General features: G+C 41.0%; 1 long non-coding RNA gene across 1 annotated transcript in view; it reads right to left on the reverse strand.

Annotated features, from left to right (window-relative positions):
• LOC309862670 overlaps positions 1 to 17943 on the reverse strand; it is a 73889-nt gene that overhangs the window by 4795 nt on the left and 51151 nt on the right. The gene's annotated exons all lie outside the window — the stretch shown is intronic.

The raw sequence follows: 17943 nt of genomic DNA on the forward strand, positions 1-17943 counted from the left end.
GTGACTATAAAAAGCCACAATGTAAAATAAGGGATCCTTGTGATGGAAATATTCTGAATCTTGACTGTATCAATGCCACTACACTAGTTGTGATATTATATTACAGTGTTGCAAGATGTTATCACTGGGGGAAGCCCTACAACTGATATGAAATACAATCATCTCAACATAAAAAACAACTAATTAGGAGCGTCTGGGTGGCTCAGTGGGTTAAAACCTCTGCCTTCAGCTCAGGTCATGATCTCAGGGTCTTGGGATCAAGTCCCGCATCGGGCTCTCTGCTCAGCGGGGAGCCTGCTTCCCTTCCTCTCTCTCTGCCTGCCTCTCTGCCTGCTTGTGATCTCTGCCTGTCAAATAAGTAAATAAAATATTAAAAAACAAAACAAAAAAAACAAACAAACCCCAATTAATTAGAAAAACAAATTCAGAAAACAAGTAGAATAAACAAATAGAGCTGTTCTTTCTAAAGTTTATTTTTTTATTATAGTGCATAAAAACATATAGTTACCTGTAAAAGAGCAGTCAGAACTCACAAATATCATAAGCTCTTTGTGAAAGGGGTCTGTCCTTTCATTAGACATGTGTTTGGGAACTTGGTTCTTGTTAGACATATGTTTGTGAATTTGGCTATTTTCATTGTTATTTAGAAGGCTTGATTGATAGGCATTACCAAATAAATGTGGGTAAAGTTTATAATTCAGATTTTATAATAGATGGCTGCATAACAGACTTTGAGTACTACAGTGCCATTTTACAGATGAATTAATTTCTATATTCCCACCTTGATTTTTCCTTTCAGGAATATATTGATTGTTCTTTTCAGGAATATTCTGGCTATTATTGGCCTATTGTTCATTTAGCTTGTCCAATTTTATGAAAAATTCTTTGAACACTTCATTATAATTACAGTGAATCTGTACCTTAATTTGGGAAACATTGACATCTTTTTGTGATTTTGAGTTTACCTAACATTAATTTGGGATATCTTTTAAATTACTACTTTATCTTACAACGTCATCCACAAAAGTTTTAAAATTTTCTGTATATAGGTCTTATGTATTTTTTTTTAGTACCTTAAGTAAACATTAAGTACGTCAAATGTTTATTCTTATTATAAATGCTTTCCTTCTCACTATATTTTCTATTTTTGCTGGTGTATATGCCAGTTACTAAATTCCTCTTACAACCAAAAATTTGTCTAAGAAGTTGTGTTTAGTTTCTTTGGATTTTTTATCACTTTTTAAAATAAATTTCATCTGAAAATAAAATGTTAATGTCTTTCCAGTCCTTGTATCTTCAATTCCATTTTTTCATCTTACTACATTAGATAAAACCTCAGGAGAATATTGAATACAACAGGTAATAGTGGTCATCTTTACCATTTCTTGTTTTGAAAGGAATGCTTCTAAAGTTTTCTCATTATCGATGATATTTACTCTAAATATTTTGTGTATGTGGACATTACCATGTAGGATATAACTCTGGAGGTTAAATTGTGATGGCATGATTACTTAATATCAGAAACATCAGGAAATGAGTAGATGTTAGTAGGGAGTTGAGTGCAGAAGCTCAATCAGTATGTGGTGACTTGCAAGTACAACATTGAACTCTTCATCTTTACTCTGTACTGAAATATATTCATCCTTTAAATCTCTTTGTAGAACGTTCTTTGATTCTTTTAGGTCATCTTAGGTATGTTCCCCTGTATATGTCCATTGAATTCTGTATGCATCAGATTTTCAGCAAATAGGGTGCTGTGTTGAAATACCGTGTTTACATATTTAACAGCCAAAACTGTGTCAGCTAGCTACCTTTTTATACTTTTTCAACCTCACAACCCATCTCTCAGTTGAAAGGCCCTCGTTAGTTTGTTCATTTATCTATGAAGCAGACTTTGAATGCATTTGAGTTTATCTCCATTTTACTTGTAAGCCACCCTTGCCACTCATCTAGATTGGTATCAGCCTCCAACCCATTGCCCTTGAGGCACTCTTGTCCCATCATGGTCTATACTCCATAAAGTAGCTGTATTGATCTATTAAAAACTCAAACGAAATCATGTCACTCTGTAGCCAATGGCTTCCCCAGACTTGGAATAAAATTCAAAGTCCCCATCCTGGTTTAAAAAGTTCTGCATTATTTGGACTCTTCCCAGAATTGGTGGCCTTCTTTTAGTTGTTTGAGCAAATGCGTCTTGAACCAACACCATTTCAGAGAGAGCTTCCCTAGTGGAAGAAGTAACACAAATAAATAATATAGAAATAAAAATAAATAAGTAAATACAGAAATAGATACTAACCTAGTAGAAGAAATAACAAAAAAATAAATCCCAGGAAGAGGGCAAGTACATGAAAAATGGAAGAAATAACAACCCTATGAGAAATTTCTCCGGAAAATTTATAATTAAAGCATAAGCCAAGAAAAGTACTTTGATAATGGTTATTAAATTTTGATTCAATAGTTCTGAAGGGTAGTCTGGATTTTTAAAATTTTAATTTAATTGAATTAATCTTAATATTGATGATTCTGACGCAGACTATCCATAGACAATGTTTTGAAAAAGAAGTTCACCTTAGGAGTTCAAAGGAGCAAGATTCCCTGAAATGAAGAGAGTGGGAAAGGCTTCATGATAGAGAAGTGTTCTACCCTGGGTGTTAGAGAATTGTTTGGTTTGTCATGAATGAGTATGAAGAAAAAGGAAACTCATTCAAAATAAAGCATAAGAGTGAAGACTTTCACAATATAGTGGCTTACAGATCAATAAGAAAAAAATTTAAGACTATTCAAACAGTTTTTTAAAACTTAATTTTTAGGTTTCAAGAATAGTCACATCTTATCAATTCTCCTCAAGCTAGTGTGTAAAATGTCTGTCTGCACTCCAGAACATATGGCGATCATGTTACGAGCTCCAATAAGAGGATGTCAGTCCACTGCCCTGAATTCACATCTATCAGGTTAGAGAAAAACTGAGCATTTAAAAATTGTGTTACTTTCTCTGAATTGAGGTCATCAGAGTGCCCTGAGTCCCAGCACAGGTGGCCGCTCTCTGTGTGAAATACCCAGGCCTGTAAAACAAGCAGGTATGTCACGGATCTGTGGTGATCACTGACAGCTCCTCCTTCACTGAGTCTGCCTGAGACCTGACACAACTTAAAGACTTCGTAAGAGGCAGAAAATACAAGGCAGCCTAATTAACCAAGTCCGTGCCTGGGTAATAAGCACATGCACATGGGAGACAAGGCACCCCTAGGTAGAAACATTCCATCCGCTGTCCTGAAAGCTTTTGAATTTATTTATTTTCTAACAGATTTTATCACCTATTAAGAACTCGCTAGGTTTGATAGAAGCTTCTTCTTCAGCTTCTTCGGGCAATCATTCTACTTTCAGTAGATTTTGTGGGTACTGATATCCTTTCCTATTACTTACAAATGAAGAGTTCTATCATTAAATAATCTTAGGGTTCACTTTTATTAAGAGTTCCATATCTCAATTTTTAACAAACACTATCTTTACATTGACATGTTTCTAAGGTTTGGGGCAATTTTTTTTAGTAGTTTTTTTTTTTTTTTTTTGAGGGCGAGGGAGGAAGTAAGCAACTTGATTAAATATGAGCACAGTGTTGATTTATAAGTTATTACAATAACCATATATAGAAATGCATTGATTTCTAATTTGGAAATGGAACAGAAAAATACAAATAGAATATGTATATTCTATAATGTATATTTGCATTAATCATGGTCCTTGGTCATAGTGTATCTCCTGAAGCCAGAGACTGATTTCCTCATGATATATATTGTCTTCCTTTAAAGGTATTCACCATATAGTTTTATATAAGTTCTGGGAGGTATTATCTTATACATCCCATTTGCATACTAGAGAAGAGAGATACCATTGGATGATTTATTTCATCCTGGGGAATATAATGAATGGAACAATTAGAACCCTCAAGATTGCAACATTAACAAGCTATTTTATAAGGACTAAAGACAAGTATATGCTCTAGCTACCAGTTTCCAGTGAAAATGGAAAGGCATTTTTTTAAAGCGAGAAATAAAGGGAATAGCCACATCGTCACTTGACTTTCCAGAGCAGCAGAATCTGGAAGCGAAAGTGTTAACATCTATAAGCTGTTCCAACAAGGGAATATATACTGTTAAATATTGGGAGTTATTTAAAATGCCAGTGAGTATAATAGCAGTGCTCTGAAATAACCATTTCATCTGCCTACATTACTCTAAAATTAATGAATAATGAAGCGATGCCCTTCACATTCTCTTCCCTTTCCATTCCAAGATATATTGATCAGATGACATTTATTTAAGTTTGGGATAATGTATTAATTTCAAGATAATTATTCAATATACTTTTGTCACTGTTGATATGCTTCAATGTCATCCAGGGGCCGGGGGATGAATAAACTGTTATCTGACATTGCTGGACAGGGTGCTAGAAATAAATGCAATTTTTCTCCTTGAGAATCACTGACTTGGGTTTTTATTTGGGGAGGGGCACGGAAAAGGAGAAAGCTGAAGGTAGAGCGGGTATGATGATGTAACCTGCAGGTTCAGAGGAGAAGGATGTTTGGAAAGGTGGCACTTGGGCACAGAGTGCTTTTCCATTGTTGCTGGGGTCAGACTGATCCTCAGCAAAGCTGACAGAGCCCATCCTTGGTGGATGCCACTGCAATATTAACACTCATTTGGAGCAGATGTGGCTAAAAGCATGAAACATTGAACAAACAGCTGCCACAGATCCAGCGCCATTGCATAAGCACTTACGTCCTATTAATGCAGTGGACTGCCGAGGCCAGGAGGGCAGACGTCATTCCCCACAGCTCTTCAGCAGATGGGCCCAATGATGGCTTCTTGGAGAAGGGCTGCCCCGTTGAAGCAATCCCTCCCTCTTAGGTAAAGATTCCAATGCAAAATCAGCTACCCGCGAAAGCACTTCACCTAAGATCAGCTCGTGTTCCGTCAAGGTATTTTCTTGATAAATACTTCAGTGTGTGCTTCTTTTAGTGTATTCCCTTTGATGCCGTTCTATTTTGATTTTGATAGGGAACCGATGCCACAATGTGCTGTCTTCCTCTTCTCACTCTGGGAGTCGAACATCGCCGTGATGCATACAGGACTCCGTGTTTCTGCACGTAGGAGGAGTTGAGGTCCTGGTACGGCAAACGTGCATCTCTGCTTGCCAGATTCAGTGGTTCAGACATGGTGTTTCCAAGTCTACAACTGGTAGTCTGACGCCCATATGTGCTTCCAAGATGGAATTCCAAGAATTCCAGGATTCCTTGGAACAATCTGAAATTTCGGACTACAAAGCAAAGTGTTGAACAATGCGGGTCATAACTATAACTTGCTCAAAACAAGAATCAACAAGTCTCCTGCTTCCCTGCACTGCAGAGACCACATGGGTGGCACATGCATGTTTAAAGGGAAGAGGCGCGGGCCATAATCCCAGCCTGTTCCCTCCCTGATGCCTGTGTGCTCCCCTGCCTCCCATTCGCCTGCGTCGGCTACTCGCCTTGACAAGCCAACGCCCTGATTCCAGCAAGTGGCTAATTCCCTCGAAGCTGAGCGGACGTGGGAGAGGTGCTGCCTGGAATTATATTTTTACAGACTCTCAAACAACAATGCTGCTAGCCGTCATTGTACTTGAGCACACTGTGCCATCCAGGTTGTCTGCTCCAGCGTCAGAAGGAAAGAGAAGCAAAGAGAAGGGGCCGGTGAAGGACAGTCACAGAGCCCTAACTGAAACACGGCATGAGAAAGCAACAAGCCTCTTACCTACTCGTTCTCTTTCTTGGGGGGAGGGCGAGTTGGGGGTGCACACCATAGTGCCAGGCAGTATGCCAGGGATACAGTCAGGGACACGCTCATTATACGTGAAACTTATATTTTAATACAGAGCAGCTGGTAAAAAACAATAGAGCAAGAAACTGAACCAATAAATTAACCAGATCACTTGCGATTTTGAGAACTGCTCTCTGGATGGCGAAACAGGAAAGTGCATTGAAGGGCACCTGGGGTGTGGGGTGGGAAGGTGCTGCTTCAGACAGTCATCAGGGAAGGGCTTGGGCGGGCGTCCTGTGGCAGAAGCCGGCTCGGTCCGTTTGAGGGATTGGAAGAAGGCATTTTAGCTGGTGCCCTGGCAGCCTTTGTATTATGGGCAAATTCAGCTTTTTAAATTATTTTAAGTGGAGGGTTGTGGGAAAAAAGACACAGAAGGAACTTAGCCCTGTGACTTTGACCCTGCTGAGCCAGCGAGTCCCCTGAGGGATCGCTCAAAGGCTCTGTTCTGTAGTCAAGGCCATCGGGCAGCCCCTCGGCTGCTTCTCTAAACCCGGGGTCATGTCCCAGAAGGGAGAGAGGCCGGCGGGGATGGGGGATGCCGTGTCCGTTCAGTCACACCTTCCCTTCTTCCCTCCTGACAGCAGTGTCCCCACTGTCAGTTATGAAGGAAGCTGGGGAACTTTACCGGGGGTTCGGCAAATGTCAGGAGAAAGCTGAGTAACGCCTGGCGTTGGCCCAGATGCCTCGGAACTGAACGGAATGAAAAGAGAATGGTACCGGAGAGGAAGTCAGCTCAAAATGTTCTTCTTCTTTAAAAAAAAAAAATAAATAAAATAATAATAATAGCATGAACCAAATCCAAAGCCAGGAAGCAGCCGTTCTAAACAATTTGTGCTAGATGCTGCTTCGAAACAGCGAGGGGATGTGTGAGATGCCTCGGTCCTGCTGAAATGTTCAGTGGCCTTGGGAGAGGAAAGTTCCCAGAGCCGACCTCTCTTGCGACTGGAGTAAAGGTGCGGGCAGTCCCCCTGTTAGCGAGGGGATGTCGACAGCAGCGAAAGAAAAGAGGGGGGTGATGTGTGAGCCTAATTGTAAAGCACCACACAGGAAGCGAGGTGTTGCTGGGGAGGCCCTGAGTGTGGCGGTAGGAAGGGCAGTGGCCTGGACCCAGGTCCCTTGTCAACTGCACTGCCTTAGACAGAGTGCGTCTTTAGCCTTTGCCTGAACTTAAAAATAACACCTGGAATTCTTGGCTTTATTCTCAGGCTCACAGGATGCAACAGCCCTTCATGAGTTAGCACATTGAGTGACTTTCGAACTGTGTTCTCCCAGGGCCTAGGGCTTTAGCTAAACTCCATCGGGGGTCCACGCCCGGGATGGAGGGGACTGGGAGGAGGAGAAGGAGCTTTCAGCTCCCTACCCCGTTTCCAACTGGTTCTGCTTTTTAAAAAGCCATAAAAATAAGCATTGGCTTTGTAAAGACAGCAGGTGGACGGAAGTTTGAACCGAGGCAATATGTTTGCTGCTTCTTTTGGGTGAGTTTGACTCCTTGGACCCACAGGATGGTTCCAAGCGCAGACAGCAAGCTAGAGGGGATGTGGGTAGACCTGGGAACACCGAGCGCTATTCACAAAACTCCTTTCTCCACTTCTCAAAGCCATCACAACCTGTCTTGTTCACCAATATCCCAACATCGTTCTTGGGTCTCAGCGCCCGAAGCTTGTTCCAGTAATCCCTGTTAAGTTTCGACAGATAAGACTCAGACTCCCTGTCTAGGGCTCTGTAGGGTGAGGCTCTTGGGGCCCATCTCAGCCATGCTGAGGCCCAGCCTGTATCCCCCCCACTCCTGGGCACCCTCCCCGCCCCTCTCCAGGCTCCACTGAGCTCTCCTTTCCTCCCCTGACGGCAGGAGGAGCCGATGCCCAGTCTCCCTTCATGCTGGGTGGTAATTCTGTCACTGGTTCTGCTTTGTCAACACTGTGATGTCCTAAAAGCACAGACGTGGTCTTGGAGTTCTTGTGTGTGTTTGCCCAGTACGGCAGCGCTGGCTCAGTGATAGGCAAGCAATACATACTTGCTGATTGCTAGGCCTTGCTCATTTCAGAAACATTACAACTTACTGAAATTTGTTCCAACTTGGAAAACGGCTCTTAGAACATCTGCTTTCTCTATTATCTCTGTTCTGGAAAGAATTTAGAACAACTTTTAGATTGACCATTTTTCTCTTCTCCAGTACGTATGTAATCCTACTCCAGATCGAAGTGAGAAGGAACCTGTATTTTACCATCTTTCAGTCTTGTCATTTGAACGAAATAGAACACGGACACAAGCACAGCAGCGTCGCTCAGAGCTCCATACACTTCACCAACTAATACACGGGCTTCTGTGTGAAATGCCATTCAGAACGCCTGGATTTTCATCTCAAGTCTGTCTCCAATTTTGCATGACCCTCATCCCGAAACAACTTATCTAGATCTTGGGTTTCTAATGTTTATAGCAGACAGCCTTTCCTCTTCTTGCCCGAGGGACCGGTGGTGTAAGTCTGATTTCGACGCTGTCTGTCGGGTGCGTTAACCGCCTTAGAGGAAAGTGCTGTATGAATACCAGAGATCATTGTTATGGGGTCTCCATGACATTATTTTAAGAAACGTAATTCCCCGGCTTCTAATGTAAGTTAAATGATATAACATACGCTTTGCTTGGAGCGGTGATGACTCCGGTAAAACTGCCACCTGGCTAACAAGCCCAATGAGGGACGTACAGGGGCTCCGATGTCATTTATAACAATGCCTATACGTTGGATAACAGGGCAGCATTGGCTCCCACCTCCGTGGGCTGTCTTAACTGCTGGAAATACCGATCTGCTTTCCGAGCCGCTGTTGGCCACGGCCACCTGCTGGCGCTGGCACACCGTTCCCCTGGCTTCCCTCCTGGTGCTGTCCTGGCAGCCTCCCCAAACTGCCAAGTCTGAGCCAGAGGGCACTGGGCTGTTGGGAGCTTTCCCCTTGCTGAGGCTGCATCCTGCGAGCTGGCTGGCAGTGGGGCCTCTCGCCGCTCTCCAGGGTCAGTGTGTTGACTACTGCGGTGACCAGCTGGCTAGCAGCAGCGGTGATGGGAAGTTGCCCCAGAGAACGGCTCGCCTTGGCTCGGAAAGGATGCCGAGGGAGTGAGCCTTCATAAGAGAAAATAAACAGTGCTTTATGAGGTAGCTGCGGGCCTGTTCTCTCCAGCCCGACTTCATTTCGGGCATTTAGAGCCTTCCTCAGAGTGGACGCGAAGCGTTTATCTTTTGGTCTGGCAGCTCCTCGTCACATGGGTGTGGCTTTTAAGTTCTGACCTAGAACTAGGATGTTCCCTTAGCTTGTGAGGAGTCAAGGCAAGGGGACAGAGGTTCTGGGGGCGGACCGTCCGGAAGGGCGAGGGTGCCCACCCCACCTTGCCTCGCGCTCCCCGCACTGACACCACTTATTTATATACGGAATCATCTGCCGACAAACAGAAGGGTGTGTCCGCACGGAATACACCAGACCATGTCCCATGACATCGGTGGGGTCACTTCCGAGCTACTGTCCAAACGGGGCTGCGCAGACCCGGTCGGAGTCATAGCTGCCGCTGCGCGGCCCACGCCCAGCACACACGGACTCATAACAACATCCTAGTGTTCCAGGCTGTGCAAATCTTGCCATGAGACCAAAGCTTTCTAGAATGTTCTAAAATGTAGATTTTATTTTTATCCAGATACGGTGAGGCTTATAGTTTAGGAGGTAATTGCCATTGAAAAGACAGCTTGGTGTATTCACAGATACCAAGAGGAGGGGCCTCCGTGCCAAGGGGGCCACATCAGGAAACACCAGGGTCCGTCAGGAAGCAGAGGGGATAAGCGAAAAATGCGGACGAGAGTCTTGACCGTGTTTTCCATAGAAGGGACGGGCCAGACTGTTCTGAAGGTTAGGGTGGGCTCGTCTGAATCATTTCAGCAGGCTCTGGGACATAGAGACTGTTCCTGGTTGTGGCACCTGGCCCTGGGATGATTAAGCCAGAAGAAGAGTGGCCCCGAGTGCGAGAGGCCATTGGAGGAAGGGGTTGGGGTGCAGGCCGTGGATGCTGTGGATGGTTAGTCTGGTAGGAGCAACATGCTCCCATGTGAGTTGTTCCCTATCCCTAGGAGTCAGCTGCCCCGGGCTAATTTACAACTGCCGGCCACAGCAATTATTCCAAGTGTGTGCGGGCGGGGGCGGGGGGTGTGGAAGAAAGGAAAGAAACTTCATTGGAAACATAACTGTGTTGAATGGAAACACTCAAGGTCATGGTGACGGGGCCACATGATGGGCTGGAAATCTGATGAGAGAAGAGACATTAGAGAAGCTTCGGATCCTAAATCGGTTTTGTTTTGCTTTATGGGGCAGCAGGGAGCTTTCCATCTGACTTGAGATTATTTGGCTTGTATGCAGTGGGCAGTCATGGCAGCTTTGGAGGGCTGACGGCCTGGGTGGGGATCCTGGCTCTGGCACTTAGCAGCCGTGACATTGGGCTGACCTCCCCAGGTCAAAGTTTCTTTATCTAATATGGAGATAATAATAGTACCTTGAGTGAGTGAGTGCTCAAAGCTGTTAGCTTTGAATAAGTCAGATCCCATTAGAAAGCAGCCGCCTAAGAGAATTCCATCAATCTTGTGTCTAGTGTATGATTCTCTCTCTTATTTCATACTCTTATTAACAAATATTGTATTTTCATTTTCCATTTCTGTTCCCTTCATCTTGATGTTACAACATTTCTAGTTTTTCTACCAAAATTGATTCTGAAAAAAGGGTAATTTGAGCATGTGTTAGCATTAAAAAAGAATATAAAAAGACTAAAAAGCACAGACATGCTACAAGGAACAGTTAACATATCAAGAAATTCTTCTAGTCTCAATAAAATCTTGTGTTCTAATTTTCCTTTTATTAACATATAATAGTTGAGACTTATTAATTTCCTTTTTCTTTCTAGAAGTTATATACGCTCACAGAAGAGAATTAGAAAAATGTGACATAGGACAAAGAAGGGAAGTTTTAAATCACTATAATCTTTCCATCAAACTCATCATTTTCATGCTTTCTAATTGTCTTTTTTTTTCTAAATCAGTGTTTTAAAAATATAATTGTTGTTCATGATAGACATACATTTCATTGTTTTATTTGACATTGTATCACAGTTGATACATGTTTTATTATACCATGTTTTATTATAACATTTTATTATACCAATGTATACTAGTTATACATTGTCTAACTAGTATTCTCTTGAATACTTTTATGGTTATTATAGGAATTATTGAGATAACTGAGAAAATGTAGCTATGGAACAAAGGTCCCATAGCGATGGCCTATAGTCTAGAACCATCCAGAAGACATATTTGGGAAGGAGAACCAAGTTTAAAAAACAAACAGAAAAAAAAAAGCTTTTAAAAATTCAAGGAAGTTTGTTTTAAAATACGGTTTTCTGCTTCTCTTGAAAACTCGGACCTGGCGATATTGCGTCTGCTTTTTCCTGTACAAGGATATTTAGCAATAGAGTATGGTCCACTGTGCACTTGATGTCAGCTTTTCAGTCTGTTGGAATCCCCGTCTTTGTGGCTCCCACTCACTTAATTTGACTGCATCAGAGGCTAAGAAACTTAGAGGAGATTCAAGCCCGGTGCATGGTTGGGGTAGATGCCTTTAAGGCCACACCGCTTTGTGAGTCTAAGGCTTTGCTTTGGCTGTAAGGTCTGAGGGAGTAGAGCAGAGGGGACAGTGAAGCTACAAGTCACTGGATGCAGCACGGAAGATGGAGGGAAGGAGGGTCCCAACATCGAACCCTGTGCAGTGGAGACTCCAAGGTCGTTGACTGGTAGGGGAAGATGACAAGTTGGCCTTTGACTCTATGGATTTTGTTTTTTCTCTGAAGTCCTTTCTGGAGGAATTTAAAAGTATAAATTATGATTGTTTGTCTGCCCTAACTGTGAAGCTTCCGGAGGCAAATATGATTCTTAGAGATGGCCAGCAATATCTTCGATTTCTCTTGCTGATGCTGGCTGAGATCAGAGGAAGAACTGAACTGCAGAGGACGAGCTTGGCCGTGGGGTCGGCCAAGGCAAGAGCCCACTGACCCCTCACGGCTGTGATCACACTTTGGGTGCTGAGTCAAATGACTCTGTCCAGAGCAGAAAAGACTTGAGACCCCATTTCAAAAGGAGTTCTTAGAATAACCAGACCATCAGCCTGAAGAACACGATGGCTACTTTCAAACACGTAAGGTTGTTTTTGTATTAAAAAAAAAAAAAAAGAATACATTTCTTATGGATGCCTTTGAAGTATAAAATTAGGAATCATAAGTAAAAATTGTGTTTTGGCAGTTTCAAGAACAAATATGATGGAAACCCATCTAAAAATGAGAGACCATCAGAAACAGAGAAATCCCTCTGGAAAGTGGTGAGTTTCCTTTCACCAGAGGCGCACAGCCACGTGCTAGAAAATGACTTGTCAGGGAGCCGGCGAGGGATGCAGACGCCGACTGTTTGTCTTGTCCAGTCTTACCACTGTATGATTCTATGAGCCACAGCATCCTACAGGCAGCTCCAGAGACTCTTAACTTGATAGATGCAGGCGGCGACTCTGAAACACAACTTGCATTTCCTGTGGAGCCCAGAACTCGAGAGTAATCTTCTGTCTCCTCCTCAGATCTGCGCTGGTTGCCAAACTGCAGGGGAGTAGAAGACTCCGCGTTATCTTGATAGACGAGCTGGAGAATCCCACACAGCTGTGTTGTGGAAATGTTCTCGATTTCCCTCATGATAACATTGAGTCATAAAAGGAAGAAATGAACATTTATTTGCCAACTCCACCTGTCTGTTGGGCCCACCATATCTATATTAGCATCAAGGGAACTTGCCTATAGTGCTGAAATTTTCATCAGTAGGAGAGAAGCAACTGTTCTTTCCCTTAAATGGTGGTTAAAGCCAGTTCCTTTTTCATCAGAGTTAAATGATAAAAATTGAGCCTTGGGTGACTCTCTTGTCAACATTTACATTCAGTAACATGTTTGGAACCACACACACACACAAAATCTCAAAATTTTAAAAATTCAGAATTAGGGTAAAACATGCTTTTGTTCTGAATCCACTTTGAATATCAGAAATGGTCTTTTATTTAGAAAAAAAGGAAGAAAAGAAGATAATTATGTTTTCTGGATAAAAGCAAGATCAACTGAAGGAAGAAAAAGGGAGGTAAATGAAAATTTAGGAGCAACAATATCTTCCTTAAATGCCAAGTTCTGGGATTTATCCTTTTCTTTTATTAAATTTCTTGGTAAATTCATTATTTCTGAAATCACTGCAATGACATCTCTTTCATTATCAGAGAAGATTAATTTTAGAGTTGAGTGGGAAGTGAGTTTTCAATCTATCCAGATTAACTGATGCACTAATTGAAGTGCCTGTTTTCTTTTTATTTATATTTGCAATTAGCTCATCTGCTTTCTTTACACTTTTAGGATCGGCTATTTGCTATGCAGATTCCTTTTAAAAGCTGACCGTACCCTGACCTTTGACCCTCACTCTCACGTTGAAGTGTGCATATGTCCTAATGGGACAATGTGTGCCGTCCTGTTTTTAAGAATAATGCTAACACCAAATAAAAATAATCAATAACAAAACAAAACAGGTTCTCTGGACCACAACAGCAAATCAGACCTGGCATCTGTACCCACCACCTTCACAATTTGATTGATAACTGTGATTTGCTGACTCTCTCAATTACTCCGGTTTCATTACAGTCTGAGAAATGTGCCAAGCACTCATTTGATTTTTATTATCTTTCTAGCCTTGTGTTTGCATGAAATCTCCCAAACTGGCATTTCAGGAAAGGATAGGAAAATTACAAACAAAAGAAAAAATATGTATGTGTTTCTTCAGTGTGACCTTGCCATCAGGGTCATCTTGTGTTATCACCCAGAACCATATCGAAACGCACCATTATCATTCAGAGCGCTGCAAACCAGCACACGGCCTGTTCTAGGTCCTCCTAATGTGCAGATCCCATGTATATTTGGATTTTCTTTTATCCTGCTAATAAAACCCCCTTTCTAATCTTGGGTGAAGAGAACCATTTTCCAGTCCATTCTAACAATCTTGCTCTGCAACTACTGGGTCACCAATTCACATACAATATGGTTTTGAAATGGCCTTGAACTAAAGGTGTTAACAGCAAACCTTATGACTATAACAGTTTTGGGGTGTTTTAGAAGCACAGGCTATTTTAACTATGTACCATTTGAACTCAGAGCAAAAGTTACAGATTTTGTCTTTTCCCTCTGCGTAGCAAATATTAGGACGTACGCACTGTTTTCTGCAGCATCTCTAAGACTGAGGACTCTCAAGCTTTGAACTACCAGTTTAGGCAATGTCCAAGCATTTTACAGATTTAAATAGAGCTTTTTAACTCTGGCCACTAAATGTAATTTTAATATAAAGGCTAATGCATGTCAGTCTAAATAGCGCTCCCTGTGGAAAATAGCATATTGCGTTAGATTTTATCAACACAAATAAAAAGACACCAGGAAAAGGAAAGGTGACCCCTCTTGAGTTCTGTTTCCAATCTGGGTATTAGTATTTTTGCTGATATTTTTTTTTTCAGCAGTAACACGTAACAGTAGTCTCTCCAAATACCCTGTTCTTTTGACCAATGACCTACTGGGGATCTTTACCAGTAACCATGTGTTAGGATGGAATTTGAAGTCGGACCGTTCTCTCTGTAATAGCAACGTTCCAAACTGAAACCTGGAGGCTTAGCCTCTTTACACTTGGACCCTATCCAGTCACATCAGTAACAGCTGCCTCTTTCTTACCTTCCTCATTCTTGCTTCCTTACTTCCCTGGGTAACATGTATGTAGTCTACTTCCTGGACGACATGGCAAGCTCTTTCAATGTTGGGATACCTTCAAATGCATCTTTGTAGGTAAAAACCATCTTTGGGGGCTTCCCAGGTCCAAACACGAGCTTGGATGTAATAACCATGTTTTAATTTATTTTTTATGTAAGTAAATAAAACTGCAAATCATCTATTATTATAACGTTCTTGGGCTAGACTTATATAAAACCTATATCAAATTTTGCTTGGTTAATATTTACTTTATTTTTCACACTAAAATTGTGTTTTTTTCTTAGAATCACAAACTCAAGTTTATATTTTCTATAATCTGAAATTCTGAAATTAAAATACATTTATGTAGGATTATATATATTTTTTTAAAAATTCCTGGAAAAGTAAAAAACTACATTAAGCTCTACTTTTCCATTGTTTCCTACACATTTTTATCCTTTTTAAGCTTTCCATGGTTATCATGGAACCTTTCCCTACAAATTATCAGACCCACTGAAAGCAGAATTGTCAATGAATGATATCTCTATTCGGTGACAACCCCAGCCTTTGGGTTCAACCTAGGTTTCAGATAGCCTCTCCTATATATGTTTAATACCTTCAGAAACACCATATCTGGAAAAAAAACAAGTACTCATAAGAAAGAGTGCAAAGCGTAAAAAGGCAGAGGATGTGGGGGTAAAGTAGAAATGCTTAATGACATATGGGGTGTTTCCATTAAAATTCTATATTAAGCACAAATTTTGGAAGGTCCAAATGGTATCATGTCTATAACATTGCATTGTTGGGGAACTATCACTGACGTCATTCTTAATCCTTTGTTTCTAATAAATCACATAGACACATGATGTTCACTGCCATGGGCTTTAACATTTTTTAATGGCCATGGCATAAATGACATAATATCCAGATCATGGGCATTTTCTTTTTTAATAGTTGTAACACTCTCTCCATCACTGGTCTGATACTGAGAGGAAAAAGGAGTAGGGTTACTGGGTTAAAAGGAATGACTATATGATGATCATAGTTAATTATTCAAGTTCTTTTAAATATTAGAAATAAAAATTACACCTCTAACAATGAGGATATTGTAGTGATAACTTGCATTTGGGCTTTCCCCACCAAATTTTAAAATAATTTTGTATATTTTGGTTATTTTACTGATAAACACCAAACTCAAATATTATAAACAAGAAAACCGAGGTGTAGAGCAGTGTAAGGAATACGGCTATGTTTGTGGAATAAGGCTATGATAGCTAGATTAAAAAAACAATCAAGAGTTCTGTAACTTATAGAATCCAAACATCTGAATATAAAAGTAGACAAACGGCTTTTTAATATTTTCATCTGGATGTCATTATGCTATGTAAATATACCTTGCTCCTAATCAGAATATCAAATACAAAATAGAGAAAAGCAGTAAGGGATGCTCCCATAATTTAAAACAACTTAAATTTGGAACAGAATATACTAACACTGAAATCAGCATAAAAATGACAATTCCTATTTTATTATTTTAGGAGGACTGAGGCTGTAAAATAGGACATGAAAAAGTATGGAATACTATTATCTGATGACTACTAAAATGGTTCTTTTCCTTATTTATTGCATTTGGCTAAGCCATGACTCCCTTATTTAAAGTCTATGAACTGTGTTTAACTATATTTATGTATTGAATGTTTGTGTCCCTGTCCCCACCCTCATCCATACATTGAAGTTCTAATCCTCCGTGTGATGGTATTAGGAGATGAGGATTTGGGACGTGATTAGGTTCAGAGGAGGTCAGGAAAATAATTTATGTCTTTATAAGAAGAGGAAAACACTGGAGATCTTTTTATTTCGACCGCGTGAAAACACAGCAAGAAGGCAAGTGTCTGCAAAGTAAGAAAAAGGTTCTAACCAAGAGTAAACCGTGAACGACCTAGACTATGGGGTTTTGCTACAGCAGCCTGAGCTATGACAACCATCTAAACATCATTCTAGCTTTGTCTCTGGCCCAGTTACAGACACGTATCATATCAGTCAGTCTTATAACGATCACCTGGAATGTGCATTATTTGCTTAAAATAAATATTCATTACTTATAAGTGATTAGGGCTTCTGTTCTTGTTTTCAATTTATTCTTAAAGGTTTCCGACATAAAAATCCATGAAAACCTTCAGATTTCATGAGGCACCATTTTGGACTTATTTGAACTCATTTTGAACTCGTCTGCTAAAAGCAATCTTAGTGTCAAGGCCATTTTCAATTGGCAGTATAAAACCTAAATAATTACATGTATAATAATATCTGCACTTTTTTTTTTTTTACTTTTTAAAACATTTTTATTTTTTTATCAACATATCATGTATTACTTGTTTCAGGGGTACAGGTCTCTGATTCATCAGTTTTATGTAATACCCAGAGTTCATTACAACTCATACCTTCCCTAACGTCCATCACCCAGCCACCCCATTCCTCCCACATCCCTCCACTCCCCTCCTCTCCACAACCCTCAGTTTGTTTCCTGAGATTAACAGTGTCTTATGGTTTTGTCTCCCTCTTCGGTTTCATCTTGTTCCATTTTTTCCCTCTCTTCCCCTATGATCCTCTCCCTTGCTTCTCAAATTCCACATATCAGGGAGATCATATGATAATTATCTTTCTCTGATTGACTTGTTTTGCTTAGCATAATACCCTCTAGTTCCATCCATGTCATTGCAAATGTCAAGATTTCGCTTTTTGATGGCTGTGGTGTGTTTGTGTGTGTGTGTGTGTGTGTGTGTGTGTGTGTGTGTGTGTGTACACTATATCTTCTTTATCCATTCATCTGTTGATGGACATCTAGATTCTTTCCATAGTTTAGCTGTTGTGGACATTGCTGCCATAAATATTCAGGTGCACGTGCCTCTTTGGATCACTACATTTGTATCTTTAGGGTAAATACCCAGTAGTGCAATTGCTGGGTCATAGGGTAGCTCTATTTTCAACTTTTTGAGGAACCTCCATGTTGTTTTCCAGAGTGGATGCACCAGTTTGCATTCTCACCAACAAGGTAGGAGGGTTCCCCTTTCTCTGCATCTTCACCAATATCTGTCATTTTCTGACTTGTTAATTTTAGCCATTCTGACTGGTGTGAGGTGGTATCTCATTGTGGTTTTAATTTCTATTTCCCTGATGCCAAGTGATGTGGAGCACTTTTTCATGTATCTCTTGGCCATCTGGATGAATTTGTAGAAATGTCTGTTCTTGTACTCTGCCCATTTCT

The sequence above is a fragment of the Mustela nivalis genome, assembly GCF_964662115.1.
Source record: "Mustela nivalis genome assembly, chromosome: 4".
NCBI lineage: Eukaryota > Metazoa > Chordata > Mammalia > Carnivora > Mustelidae > Mustela > Mustela nivalis.